The sequence below is a fragment of the Gadus morhua genome, chromosome 3 (genome assembly GCF_902167405.1).
Source record: "Gadus morhua chromosome 3, gadMor3.0, whole genome shotgun sequence".
Taxonomy (NCBI): Eukaryota; Metazoa; Chordata; class Actinopteri; order Gadiformes; family Gadidae; genus Gadus; species Gadus morhua.
Window position 1 is genome coordinate 24,589,473 of NC_044050.1, and position 14,948 is coordinate 24,604,420.

At 46.1% G+C, this 14,948-nt stretch overlaps 1 protein-coding gene across 2 annotated transcripts in view; it reads right to left on the bottom strand.

The window, feature by feature from the left end:
* add3a (adducin 3 (gamma) a) overlaps positions 1-14,948 on the bottom strand; it is an 87,724-nt gene that overhangs the window by 46,605 nt on the left and 26,171 nt on the right. The window lies entirely within an intron of this gene.

The window sequence follows — 14,948 nt, forward strand, 5'->3', positions numbered from 1 at the left end:
GCGCCGTATTCCCAACCTGGTAAAGACATAACGCTTGAACACGCAGCATTGCCGATATAGATCGACACATCGAGGGGGCAACATTTGTAGGGGAATTATTTTTAATGTCACAATTAATAGATCCGACGCAAACAATCTGATGCGATCAATGAACAAGACATAAACTATTAAATCACATTTCCTTTTTGTATGAATTGTTTTTTTTGTATGAATTGAGTTTCTCAATAAAACGACTGTGATTGTCGTATCAATCAGGAGCATTTAGCATAATTATATACCTCTCTACGAAACCTCACACAAATAAGCAGAACAGCAGCGTGTGGGGCACATAAAACCCACTCCTACATTCACAGAAACACATACACAGACCCACTGCAGGTCAGTAACGACCGTAATTATGGTTAATGACAGAGCCTGCGACTCAGTGTTTAACAAGTCCCTCTTGCCTCCCCCCAAGTAAACATAAATAATCTCTTGCTCATGGGCCCACTGTCACTAACTGCTACCGCATGGGCTCAACCCAACACACACTGTTTCAGCAGTGCACGGAAGCCAGGCTAACTGTGTAGCTGACCAGTATGGATATAATCAAATCATTGAAATGACACGGATTCAGAAGAGGAAGTTGCAAGCTATCCCAAAGCCTCTATTAAAGAGACAAAGACGTCACAGAACTTGATAGCCATGTGGCTACAGACCTTAGGTCTTGAGTGATGGTCAGAAAATGAGAAAAAATCCAGTAGCAATTACTTTAGGGTTGCAAATCATTCCTGAGATAGCAAGAATTGTGTGCTTTGGTTGTTGAACTGTGACCCACTGGGAGGCGCACTGGGATTCGGTGCCCTGGTTCAGAGCAGGATTTACAAGGCAAATACTCTCGGCGCCAATCTGTATTCGTGATGTTGGATGGTTTGCATGTTGGTGTATACATGCAAATGTAAAAAAAAATCTTTGGCATGGTTATAAAGGATATTGCAAATTGATCAAGTTATCATAGTTATTTTTAGCAAAGAGTGAGGACTTAACGAGGATAATGTAGGTGTGCATTTTAATGGAGCATAGTATCACTGGATTGATTCATTGTATCACTTTACCCTCAACTTGGACAAATAGATTTACAGTGGTTGAATTTCAGTGGTTCGATAATCTGTTTAGGGACACAATCTCCCATCAATCAACCGAGCTACACTAACTCAATTAAAGCGCCCATTGACCAACATCCACCACATGCCTTGAGTTTAGTCTCCTCCGAGTTAAATTACTTTAAAAACAGCAAGACGTATTTCATGCAAAACCTAGAACCACATGGGACCTTCAGAAGGTCTTTATTAAAACACTTGACGTCCCCGTAAAACAAAGCATTATTTAGGCCCGCAGCCTCCGAGCGAGTGGCTCAACTCAAACCACGGCTTTAGGAAACGTGGCGACGTATCTTAGTCTTGAAAAGGCCCGTCAGCAACAGTTTTAAGCTGCGTGTCATGAACTCTGTGCTGCCATCCTCCATTATCTCATGCTTAAAACCCCTGCGCCAGGGGAAGGAGAGTAGGAGTTCACTTAGGGGAGGATATTTTGTAGGGATATGTGGAAATACGCTCAGCTTGAGAAAACACAGAGACCCAGGAGCATCACGAAGCGTTCCACGCCAAACAAGCTCTTTTTCATGCCGATACAGAATTTGAAATGAGATTATCACACTCCCTTCATTGGGAGGGACCAATGTTGTCTTGTGGGGAGGGGGCTAAACCAGACTCAATGATGTCCACTGTGTGACTCGGTCACATGCAGCTGCACATGCACGTATCTTCTGCCACATACACATGCGCACACACACACACACACACACACGCACAAACACACACAAATCTGAGTTATCACCTCATGAAGGTATCCATGGTAACTCAAACCAACAAATCCAAACAGACCAGGCTCAGTGTGACCCCCACCCCAGGGCGAGAGAGACACGAGAGACAAAGGGAGATAAACAGAGAGACAGCAAACAAGTAAGAGAGAGAGAGAGAGAGAGATACACAGAGAGAGAGAGATACACACACAGAGACAGAGAGAGAGAGAGAGAGAGAGAGAGAGAGAGAGAGAGAGAGAGAGAGAGAGAGAGAGAGAGAGAGAGAGAGAGAGAGAGAGAGAGAGAGAGAGAGAGAGAGAGAGAGAGAGAGAGAGAGAGAGAGAAAGAGAAAGAGAAAGAGAGCAGATCGAAAAATCCCTATGGATCCCACAGCAGCATATGGTTCACTTTAAACACTCCGAGGACCCCATTCATGGCGAATCCTTTAGAAGGATAAAAAAGAGAGACAGAGAGAGAGAGAGCAAAGGAGATAACAAGTGTTGGAGTACCACATGCAAACATTTACCAGCGCCCATACCCCAACTGATTAGGCCCCGAGCTGAACTGTGTAGCGTGGTTGTGCCATTCGTTCACATTACTCAATTCATTGGAAAATTAGTCGAAGGTAAGCATAAGCCCCCCCCCCCCCCCCCCCCCCCCAAGACATTCTCATCCTTTTGAAGAACCCAGCCTAAAAGAGCCCACCGGGCCCAATATGGTGAACCTGACCCCGTCACAACTGGGGGGCCCCACTTGTAGAAGTCAAACTTCTGAAGGAATTTCTGTCTTTCCTAAGGAAGCGAGGAAATGTGTGAAAGGACCCAGCTTGAACTGCTACAGGAGGGGCCTCCCAGGGTGTCTTTTTGTCAGAGACTCCGACATGGGCGACCACACACACACAACCATGGCCAAAGGGGCCCATCTATTCTGCTCAGTTCGGCCCCGGTGCCGACAAAAACAGAGCCAAGGAGGCAGGTTGCTTTTCGAGAGCGAGGCACTTTGAAGTTAAATCAAGGTTGAAGAACATCAGAAGGAAGACCGCGGCGTGGACTTTAGTACTTCGTTCACTTGTCTTCTGTAAAAGAATGCAACTAGCCGTTACAGTACAAAGACTGTGCTGCCTACACAGACTCCTACGATGTGATTTTGGGATTTTTTTTACATTAAAAGAGCAAACTGCGTGGCAACAGTCTTTGACTAACAATCACTTCAACAGCGCTGATAGCACAACATTCTAACCATTTTTACTATTGCAACAATGACATTGAGCTGCGGGGGTCTTTTTCTGGTGTTAGAAACCCTGAGAGGGGACGACCGGACCAGGACAGGAAACACACAGCTATCAATGAAGGACCGTTCTGTGACCCCCTGTCCCAAACACATCCCACACTGCTCACTTACTGGCTGTCCCAACGCGGGGGAAACGGGGGGCCCTGTGTGTGTGTGTGTGTGTGTGTGTGTGTGTGTGTGTGTGTGTGTGTGTGTGTGTGTGTGTGTGTGTGTGTGTGTGTCTGTGTGTGTATGTGTGTGTGTGTGTGTGTGTGCTAAAGAACATGCATTTGTGCGTATGTGTGTGCTTCTTTGCGTGTGGGCGGGCACGCTTGTGTGTGGGCGAGCATATCCGGCTGTATCCGTGCATGCCGGGGACACGCATCGTTACAGAGCATCCATCAGGAGAACGAGAGCAGCGGAAACAGGCGCTGGTTTGATTGGCGAGGTCACCACGGCAACTCGCTGCGACGTTCCTCGGGGTCCGTCCGGCTTCGTCCCCCCCCCCCCCCCCCCCCTCTCCCCCACCGTCAACCAATCACGTGCCGACGTGCTGGTGCTGTTCTGGAAGCTGACGCACGTCAGGGGGAAAGTACGCAGGAAGAGACCCAGAGAGTCAGCTGTGTGAGAGCGACTGATAGGGCCGAGGCATTGGCTTGGGTGGGCTTCTCCCTCCGTGAGCCTCCCTCGTTGGGGCCACGTGTGTGGAGACGCGTTTTATTGATGAAAAGAGGAACAGCCACGCGACGTCTGCAACACCAGAACTGCGGTGAAATATATTTCACTAAAGGGTTCTTCCAATAAAAAACGATCATCTATTTATGTTTCCCATTTGGGACCACCAGGATCTTAGGATAAACAAGACTGGGGGATAATGTTGTCTTAGGAAGAGCCTTGGTGGAACATCGCTCTGACCACCAGTAATGCCACATTGTGTGCGTGTGCGTGTGCGTGTGTGTGTGAAAGCATGAGGACAAGCTTCCTGTCAGGATGTGGGGTCCTACGGGGGGACACAGGCACACAGCCAGATGTCAAGATTTCTGCTGAGGATGGTGTGAGTGAGTGAGTGAGTGAGTGAGTGAGTGAGTGAGTGAGTGAGTGAGTGAGTGAGTGAGTGAGTGAGTGAGTGAGTGAGTGAGTGAGTGAGTGAGTGAGTGAGTGCGTGAGTGAGTGAGTGAGCGTGTGTGTGCAAAGTGCATATGCGTGTGTGAGCAGCTTGCATGTGTTTATTTGCACTTTAGTAATCTTCCAAAACTTCTATTTGCATGCAGGTTGGTGATATTGATCTCTAGTAACCAAGTGAACATTATCCATTGATTTAAAGTTATGGATAACAGGATCAGAAACATACAATAACCATAACATATCAGAGGGATGAATCGACTTCCCACCTACCGAACCACTTGTCAGGGACAAGGTCAAAAAGTGTATTCATATTAAGATCAATCTTTGGGAGACTCATAGGGGCGTTATCCGATGTCGTTTGCGCTCCCTAAAAGCCAGAGCCACCGCAGCTTCGTTCAGCTGCGAAAGCGCTGTAATTTGATAGAGCGATAATTGGTCAGTGCCTCGGCCACGCGAGTGGACAGTAATGGGCCCCTCGCCTGGCAAAGCAAGGCTGGAACTCATAGGAACTGACAGAAGGGACAACCGGGAATGACTGACAAAGTCTGACATGTGCCAGGAGGGGAGAAAGACTCCATCCATTAAGTCCGCCTGAAGTCGAAGAAGGAAATCAATAGAATGGAATAACATGAGATTTAATAAGATGAGATAAAAGAAGATAGCACTTTAGCTAACCCACAGTGGGGGAATGTGCAATGTTACAAAAGCAAAACAGGAGAGCCGGAAAAACACAATTTCCTGATGCACGAGTTGAAAACCTCTTATCTTGGCAAGACAAGAGAAGACATTTGTTACAATACTGACCCCTTCCTGATGAGGGTCAAGCTCCACTTTCATGGCCGCAGTATTAGATATTGGCAGAACCACACATAAAACCCGACTATTTGCTTCCTCCTTACCCTTCCTGTTCCTAATATCTCATCTGAGGGAGTTAGGAATGAAATGTCATTCATAAGGGGTGTGTGTGTGTGTGTGTGTGTGTGTGCGCGTGCGTGCGTAACAATAGGTACCACACACACCATCCATTCCGATCAGGAAGAGCTTAGGAGGATGTCCAAAGGGCAGGAGAGAATCGCCGTGGCAACTCATTGTTCCTGAAGACCAATGTGTCATTTGACTCATTGAGTCACTTAGGGCATGACTGAGCACTTTAGTAAACAAACCCATGGCTGTGGTGACCCTACTCTGGGAAGTGACTTCTAGGTTTTTGGGCAAATCATGTAGCACTGAAGACTTATAGAGCATTTTCTCGTGTGTTTAAACTTCAACATGTTGCTCTATTCTGCAGCTGAATAATAATGTCCTGCATGATTTGCCATTATTTGCTTGGATAGCCTCCAGCAGATGAACGCCAATGGGAAGAAGACAAAGAAGTTCTTGTAGAACATAATACAAGAATAATAAACACAAAAAACAAATGATGTTCCAATACCCCTATAGACCCCTACTTGGGCTTACGTCCAGGATAAATGTGTAGGATAAGCCCGTATCTGGTTTCGGCCGTTATCTGTCCCAAAATAGCTACAGCCCTCTTTCATCTGTCAGCGGCCTTGTCAAGAAGCTACTCTGATGTTGCATACTTGACTCACAGCATACCTTGTGTCACAGTCACACGTGCATTTGTCACCTCAAGGGTCATGGGAGGCACATAACCCAGGCCTTAAGGCCATGCATACCGTCGAACCAGGTTTAGCCAGGTTGAACCAGAGAGGACAGAACTGACAGGGTTGGATCCCAAAGCACAAAAGGATTATCTTTTTACATGAAAGATTATACGTCTGATCTTTTGGTGAAATGTAGCTGCAATAAGGCGCTCCAGGATATGGATATGAGAAACTGAGTGTGTCTCTTTGCAATGGTGTTAAAATCCAGTTTGGTGTATTCTGACCTATATCTGGCATAAGAAATGGATAATATATATATAGTCATTAGAAAAAAAGAATGAGGGTATAACAATTTGCTCAAATGTTTGTGGTTATCGTAAGTATTTCATGTGATTGAAGTATTTAATGTCATAAAACTTGATCTAAATGATTGGGGAAGAAAATCCAATTTAAAAAGGATTCCAACTGTTAATCCAGTCCCTCCATGACCGAGTATAATTCATCCTTTGATGTAAACAGTCGGCTGTTAGAAGTGGGCAAACCAGACGAAAGCTACAGTCACCCGTGGGTTTCCAAGCGTTGAGGTTGCGGGAGTCAATTCACTTCCAAGCAAATCTCCCATTAATGTATCCGCCCCATTGGTGCAAATCCAAAACCAGAGTTACTAATATCGCAACGCTTTTTGCAGACATTAAGCAAAATGGATGGAATTGGCTGCAGAATGGCTTCATCCAATCCTTGGATCTAGGTCAACATAGGCAGGAAAATCATGATTTGAATGAAGAGGAAATCGAAATCCTCGGGTTACATTTCAGGGAGAAACAGGTGGACAGCTTTTCAGCAATAACTGTTCAAAATAATCAATCAAACATAGAGAAATGCAGCCATAAAAGTGAAGACAAATATAAGAATGGTTGACCCCAATAAAGAGGATAATGGACAAAAATCTTTGTCACTTGTATATCGGTAGTGTCGAGAGCCTGAAATATCTCCTTAATTGATTTTTCAGCTGTGCAAGTTGATAGCTTAACTATGTGGCAAGCAAATCAAAGACTCTTCTGCATTGTTCCTCTGTGAATCTTTCCATACGTTCAGGAAAAGCAGAGAGAGGGAATATGAGGCCTGGGCAGAGAGCTAAAGGTTCAAAGGTCAGCATATCCCAGAAAACAAGTATTACAACCTCTGACGGTTTTAGCATTTTAGTGGCGACTGCCTGTGCGTCAAGCTAGAATAGACAGGCACTAGGCAATGCCAAGACAAACACATCGACACACTCTATCACACACTCACACACACGTGTGCGCTCAACTTCTGACTTTTTCAAGTCCATTTCTGTTTAACTAATCAACCATAAACGCCCACTATCACGGCATGGATGTCTGGGAAACGGTGTCTTCGAGAGGAGAATGAGGAGATATTTCCACATTTAACTGATTATGAGGACATTGTTTAAGCATTCAGTGGGCGATATAAAGTACAGCCTTGAACCGAGGTGCTCAATCCATCAGAGAAAGTGAGACTCTGTGAGAGAGGATTTCAATAAAAATCCCTCAACCCCTGTATGGCTTTAACAGATGATACAGGTGTTGAGTGATCAATCCAGGAGCAAGATTGCATCATGGACAAGATCACATCTGCAGAAGCACCTCCTTCTTCAGGGAATCATGCATCAAAAATGCAGGCCATGTTCTGATTTGTACAAAAGCCTGACGAATTTAGATCCCTCATGACCCAATCAAGGTCACTGCGAACCCAGTCTCGCACCATTTTATCTTCCTGCTTTCCCTCTGTCATTTTTTCCCTGACACTCTCATCCTTCTCCCCCTTTGCTCCCCATCAATGCGTTCCTCTGTTCATCGCCCTGCCTCTCCGGCTGGGCCTGGGCATGTAGGTGTGAATCCAGGCGTCCCTAATCCCGGTGCTGCACGCCTGGCTGCAACCCCAACGCTCATTTGTCCGCCCTCTCGGTGACTCTCGCTGCATCTTGGAGGGTGGGCTGGGGTTACCGGCTGGTTTGTGTTGAGAAGTTCATCTCTCCATGCACGTTTTTCTCTTCCAGGTTAATGGCCTCTTTACCCTTTCCTCTTTATCCAGTTTCTCTCTAGTTGTTGTTTAATTTACTCCAAACTTTCCATCACTCCTTATCCATTCCCTCCCCATCCTATCTCAATCCGTCTCTCTCTCTTTATTAGATCCTCTCTCCGTCGGCCCAACGTGGACTCTTCTTTTGCTATTTACTCTGTTGATGTATTCAAAACTTGCTTGACAATCCCTTTCTCTACAATGATGGGTGAACAGCATCATATCTGGGGCGGTGTCCTTTCCTGTCAAATGTTAGTTCTGATGGTTCTGCTGTCTTGCATTTAGAAATCCCCAGATGTTTGTTGTCTGGCAACTCTCTAACGCCTGGTATCGCCTGAGTAGTCAGGGTATGGCTTTCACTGTGGAGCAGCGCAACTCTCAAAAGCGGAAGTAGACATGTGCATTGTTTCTCGGAAAGGGGTGAAAACCTCAACGCCCACAGAAATCTGGTCGGTGTGAGGTTCATCAGATAAAGCAAGCAAAGTGTTTAACCACAGTGGCAGTCTTTCACTGAAAAAAATGTTGTGTGCCAAATAAAAGGTCATTAGATAGACATGCTGTTCAGTAGAGGTAGTATTTCACAAACACCTCAGTTTCAGCATGATCATGCGGGGATGGAGACTCATCATTGTGAGCGCTAGGTTTCTGATGATCCGGCTCCTGATGTACTCGTAGCCTTGTAGTCATGTTGTACAAATAGGGAAGCCCTAACAAAGTTGACGAGAGAGCCTTTTCATGCCCTCACCACCACAGGTTCTGCCCATGTGTCCTTCTTGAGGGGATCCATAGCGTTGAGGGAGGTAATGATTGAATGGAGATATTTTGCAGCTTGCTGGCTCCACCCCCAAGCCTTATATGGACTTCCTCCTTAAACGGGGTAAGCCTCAGGCTCGTTAAGCAGGCAGGGCTTGGGGTTAAAAGGGAGAGCAGGCTGCTCCATGGGGAGCTAGCAACTACAGACAGCATCTGGGTGATCTTCTTGGAGTACTGTACCGCGGGCTAGAGAGAGACCGAATAGCACTGATTATTCGTTGTGCCCTGGACCATCTGATAACCCCCACCGTGTACCGACCCGCTTTGGATGAGAACTCTTCCTGCAACGACCCCCGGATACTGGACTGACGGACTGATTAAGGCTTATGCTTTGGATGAGGTAGTTGGACCCCCCCCCCCTGCCTGGATGTACACGCCCCTAATAAATTACTGTTGACTTTGAACAGAACTCTGTGTATATGTGTATGGTGGTTATTATTCAACCTTTTGGCATGGTTACTCCACACCCACGAGCTGGCTACAGTACATCTGCATTTTATATCAAACTGGACAAAGTAGGAAAAAAAGACCCACAAAAAGTGAAGAGAAAAGTTTCGGAAGAAAATAAAAGACAAGAACATCTGCTCTTGTGCGTCGTGCGCTCGCTGCCCTAGCCTGGCCTGGCCTTTTTGTTTGACTGTCATGCGCCGGGACAGTGTAACAATGAGACACTGCGGTGGTATGTGCTGCATTATACAGATGTTCTCAATGGTGGGGAACACCCAGGCCTCTGGCGCAAACGCTGTATAGGTTTCCAAACTCCTTGAACTATACGGTTCATTCCCTCCGAGTCCTCAACCAGCTGCGGAGGAAATTATAAAATACAACAGAAATGAACAACTTTCTCCACAGCATGCCTGCTTCCTCCCCTTGATCCATCTCAAACTGGGCGTTTGTCGTATACCCTCCTGGTCTCTTACTCTATCTCACTGTCTTTCCGGTGCTCAATGTCATTTCCTGGCTTACTTTCCAATTTGACGTGTCCCCGTTTTGTTGACAGGGTCACGACCCTTGACCCTTGATATATCAATAGGCAGCTCACGTGTCACACACAAACGACACAGTTCAACTTTTTCCTCCCTATTTTCCGATAAAGAGCCCCTTATCTCATGCTGATGGAATCCAGTGTTTTCAGAGTCCAAAATGAGATGCAGACATTGGGGTGTGGGGTTTGTGGAAGTCCCCCAAAACCCCTTCTACACGATGCTTTGATGCTAACGCAGAGAAGGCTCCACCCCATCAAGTGGCCCCAAAGCATGAGCAAAGCCTGGCTCCGGTCCCGGTCCTTGTCTTGGTCCATTTCTTTCTGTTTGTCTCGGTAAAACGTTCCCAAATAATAAGAATAATCTGGCAACACTTTGTCCTTATCCATGGTTTTAATTGTCATAATAGTCTGACCAAAGTTGAACTGATTTGTTTCATGATGACTACCTCATCGCCATCTCTCTCTGAACCCGACATGATCCAATAGAAAATACTAGAAAATATTACAAGCCATCAGCTGGTCCATAAAGTGTTGTCATGTATGTATTTTCAATCCCTGCAACTACAGGTTCTGACAGTAGGGCCCACACTGTTAAGAAACAATACATATTGTTCTGGATAATATTTTTTATATCAATAGAAACACCTGGTCTCATTTGACACGGTTTAGATTAATTGCTTGGATAGAGCATCACGGCCGCGCCTCCTTTTCGCTGAATACCATGAAAAGCGAATAACTTCTTACCCATAACCAACCCACCCACCAAATTATCAGGTGGGCAGGTTGAGCTCAACTTTTGGAGATTATAGACCAATGTCACACCCACTTCCAAGCCCACTTTTGGCAGATTCACATGAAAGGTTAATTACCACCTCCTTTGCCAATTACCAAGCTACACAACAAATGTGCTGCAAAATCCACGATCAACCTTTGAATATATCAGGTCAGACGGACAGATAGACAGACACGTGAGAACATAACCCTCCTGGGCAGTTGTAACAAAAAGCTAAGAAATGAAAGGCATAGGGAATTCGGTCATAAAAGAAAACATTTTAGGTTTCCATGGGTGGCATATGGTCTCAATGTTAGTGTCATGTACACATGTTACATGGTGACATGTACACATGTCACAAGTTCAAGGATGAGAGAATGAATTTATTTTTGTTCTCCCACTCGTAATACCTTCACTAGCCAACATTTTCCGGGAAAACAAGAATCTGTTCCGCTCAACTTATTCAGGTGTTGGCATATGCGCCGGTTTGGTAAGTCCTTTAACAGTGCAACTCCATTATTGTGAAATGTCTTGATCAAAAAGCAAAATGGATCACAACAGACTGGCTGGTTAGGCAAGAGACAAAACCTGTGTTCTATAATGACCACAATATAACAGCAGGCGCATAAATAGCTACTGTTCACATTTCATCCTTATGTGGATGAAATGTGTAAGCTTACTAGTTAATCAACTTTTGCGAACGTCAAAGAGTCACTTTTCTGTAGACTGTTACAAACAAGTAAAACCAACTCCAGTCCAGTCTAATCTCATGCTTCACATTCTACCCGTGTAACCAAACATTCTTACGGAAACAAGCTATAACCATCAACAAGGCAATAAACAAGGAGCTTAATAAAACGAGATCGGTCAACCTTCATTAATTGCCCAAAGTTATCCTTCAAAAACTTCCATAATCTCCATTTGTGCTGTCCCAGTTATGGCGTCATGCAACCAAAGTAACCTTAATTTCCAGTGCTGAGAGATTTCGTTCCACTTGATCTACATCCTCCTTCCCCAGAGAGCCACTGTTAACACCCACACTCGAGAAGAAAAGGAACATGAACGAACCAATTACAACCAGCTCTTAGCAAGGCAGGAAGGAATAAAGAGAGTATAGAGGATAGTTAACCTAATCAACCCGACAACTTTAACATTCATCCTCCATCTACCTTCCTGTACATTTAGTATGATATTATATACGCTGGTGTTATATACGCTACTACAGAAAGACAGCTGAGCATGAAAGCATGTAAACTGATATAGCCACTCGGAGCAGACCGCTTCATTAAATATTTTCCCATGAACTTTGACCAGGCCCGGAGGATCTATAAAGAGGGTTGAGGCAGGTGTAAACCTGTGTTCCGTTCACAGCACAACAAACCTTGTCGCTGCAGCACGGTGAGCTTCTGGTGTCACAACTAAGAGTCAAAGGCCAGGAGGAAGTCGACAGCCTGGGTCGGACTACAACCTGGGCAACCCAGCAACCGACATCTCTGTGCCGAAGTGATACACTCTGGTCCCCAGGGGGTGGCAACAACCTGGCATGTTTGAGCAAATACTGAAACGGCATTGGTTATTCCACTGCACCAAGAGCTGACTAACATCATCTCACTCAAGAGCATGTTCCTCTTCTGCTCCCAACGACGAAGGTTCAGGAGTTCCAAGTCTCACGGCACCACAACCTGTTAGGGCAAGACTACCGTCTCCGCCCGGCCACGTCAACGCAGTACTAGATTTCGATCCAAGGCACAAGGAAATTGAGGATTAGTGCCTGTAGCCACTCCGTGGGAATAGCAAACTTTAGAGCGATTCAGCGTTAACCGAAAAGGAAGGAAAAAGCCAACACTGTGTACGGTAGGAGAGGTGTTTGACACGTCCGGTGGGTGAGGTGGATGAAGAGGCATGTCCTCATTTCACTTTCCGAGCACTGCGATGCTGTTCTCCCCCAGATTAAGTGTCAGGTATCCGGCCTGGCTGCTAATCCAGCCCAGCACCTGCACTACAGCTGCGCGGGGTTCAGGGCCATTGTTGTAGCTCACTCGTAAGCCTCTTGTTTGGACCCCAGCCCGAATGCATTCAAGACAGCTTAACGTGGAGTGCCCTATTATATTAGAGAGGACAAAGCATGCAAATCTCGGGTTTACCTGAGATTGGCAGAATTCAGGAGTTTTTTATTTTTATTTAGGATTGCGTCCTCATTGAGTCCAAAGATTTCCCTGAAATGTCTTCATTTCATTATGAACAACACGCATAGAGCACCATGTTTAGGGCTCACTTTCTGGGGAGGACTTAATGGTGTGCAGCTGTACAGACAGCTGGAAACCACAGTATATGACATAATCACAAACAGACTAGCCAAACCAATCAACACACACACACACACACACACACACACACACACACACACACACTCACCAACAATCCTATTACGTAAGCCCTTGATTTACGCCACAAGCCAGCATAACAGAGTAACACCCCTTCTCTTGGACGGTAAGCCATCACCTTTTCCCTTCCCAAGCTCTCAAAACCATCACAGCGACGCACAGCCCGGTCTCTTGTGGGGTTACTGGCTAAATGAAAAGCAGAAGGCCTGGGACATGGGGAACCATTGGGTCATCGGTGTTGAGGAACGGTTCAGCAGGATCCGGATCCAGCCTTTTGTTTCACCAGGCAGTCTTAAAGAACCCTGCTTTTGGCGGAATGTTATTCAGCCCGGTGCCTTAGAGGGACGATATTGTACACGCATTCCAATAAGTCTTTTCTGATTTACCACAAAAGACATTTGACCAACAGGTGACCCACGAGAGCAGAACAGCAATGTAATTCAACTGGACAAACTGGGTGTCTCCAATACCAGGAGAGGAAATCTTGTCTGGTAAACCCGGCAATCATCTAGACTTAAGAATCAACGTCTCTGTTAAAGCGCCTTCCTCAAGCTTTGACAGCAACTAGGGATGGGGAACTTAGGAACATCAGATATTGCCAGTGAAAGTTTGTCTTTGGTCAATACCGGCCAGGACAGAAAAGGCTGATAACAACCCGGCCACACACCGACCTGGCCTTCGTCTGTAGTTACAGCAAATCTTATAGCATTTGTTTACACATTCACATCTAAATCAGATTAACAATTATTATAAGGAGTAGACTATTGTTCACTTTATGTTAAGTCTATTAGGTTGAATTGTGCGAGTTTAAAACTGTCAGGCAGTGTTTGGATACGTGGGGATTTAAAAGGATTTTAAATTCCTTTTGGAATATCACCACCGACACCCTGGAATCACCACAGAACTCTTTGGCCCCTGAAACACCCTTCCTCTCCCCGGTGTAATCCAATCAACTTCCCATTTCAGCATCAGCTTCTGGGGCAACATGCTGCGTCACAAACCAAGTCAACCACTTGTGATTGGTTTAAGGGCTTCTATTGGTTTTTGGTCTCCCCATGTGTTCAATCCTAATCAGCATCAATTCGATTTTGCAGTGTTTATAACATTTTCTTGAAAAACTGCGGGGGAACCCAACGGTCCCGTCATGAGAAAGTCCTCAAGCGCTAACTGATAAGCAGCTGACCAACCGCAGTGGGGGGGGGAACTAAAGAGCCAACAAACTCCAAAAAAAAGAAAAAGACAAGATGGCACCAGCCCAACCGCAAAGTTCCCCATCATCGGTCAGCGATCCAGCCATGAATGAACGCCATTCAAAGTCCCAAAAAACAACACCCAGAAATAGAAACTCACGTCGCTCTAACCAACAGACTCGACCAAAACAGACTGAAACATTGCTCGGGCAACGCTGAGGAAACGGACACCCTTGAAACGGAGTCCGATCCACTTTACAGTACATCTCCTCCACCAACTCGACCCCCCAGGGAGGGCACAAAGAGTAGGAACAGAGCAACAGGAAATAAAGGAGCCTTTGGAACGGGTTCTTGGAGGGACTTTTCAGGGGAACATTGTATTATATGAAACGCATGTGAAGGGAAGAACGCAGGGGGAACTGGCTGCAACCAATTTGGGCCCCCCCTAAACGCAAAAAATGAGGACAACTCGAGAGGACGTCCCATTAGCCCCCCCCCCCCCCCCCCCCCATCACTAGCAGGCTGACACATGAGAAGGCGGCACCTCTGTTAAGCACACACACCACAGAGCCATCGCAAACCCATTCACCGCTCAAAGCCCCATTCTTTACCCTTTAAAGAAGAGCCCCCCCCACTGCGAAAAGCAGGGAAAGAACAGGGTGATGGGGGAGTGGAGGGGGAGAGGGGGAGAGGGTGGCGATGTCATTTCACATAGCATGCAGCAAGACCCGCAGAACTCACCAGAAAAGCTCCTAAACTAAAACACAATGACCTTCCGACAATAGAGACACAGAGAGAGCGTGTTCAGAACGGGCGAGAAGATATCCAAATGCAAATTGTGCTTTGATTCCGGCAACCGAACACCCGGGCAATTATCCCCATTC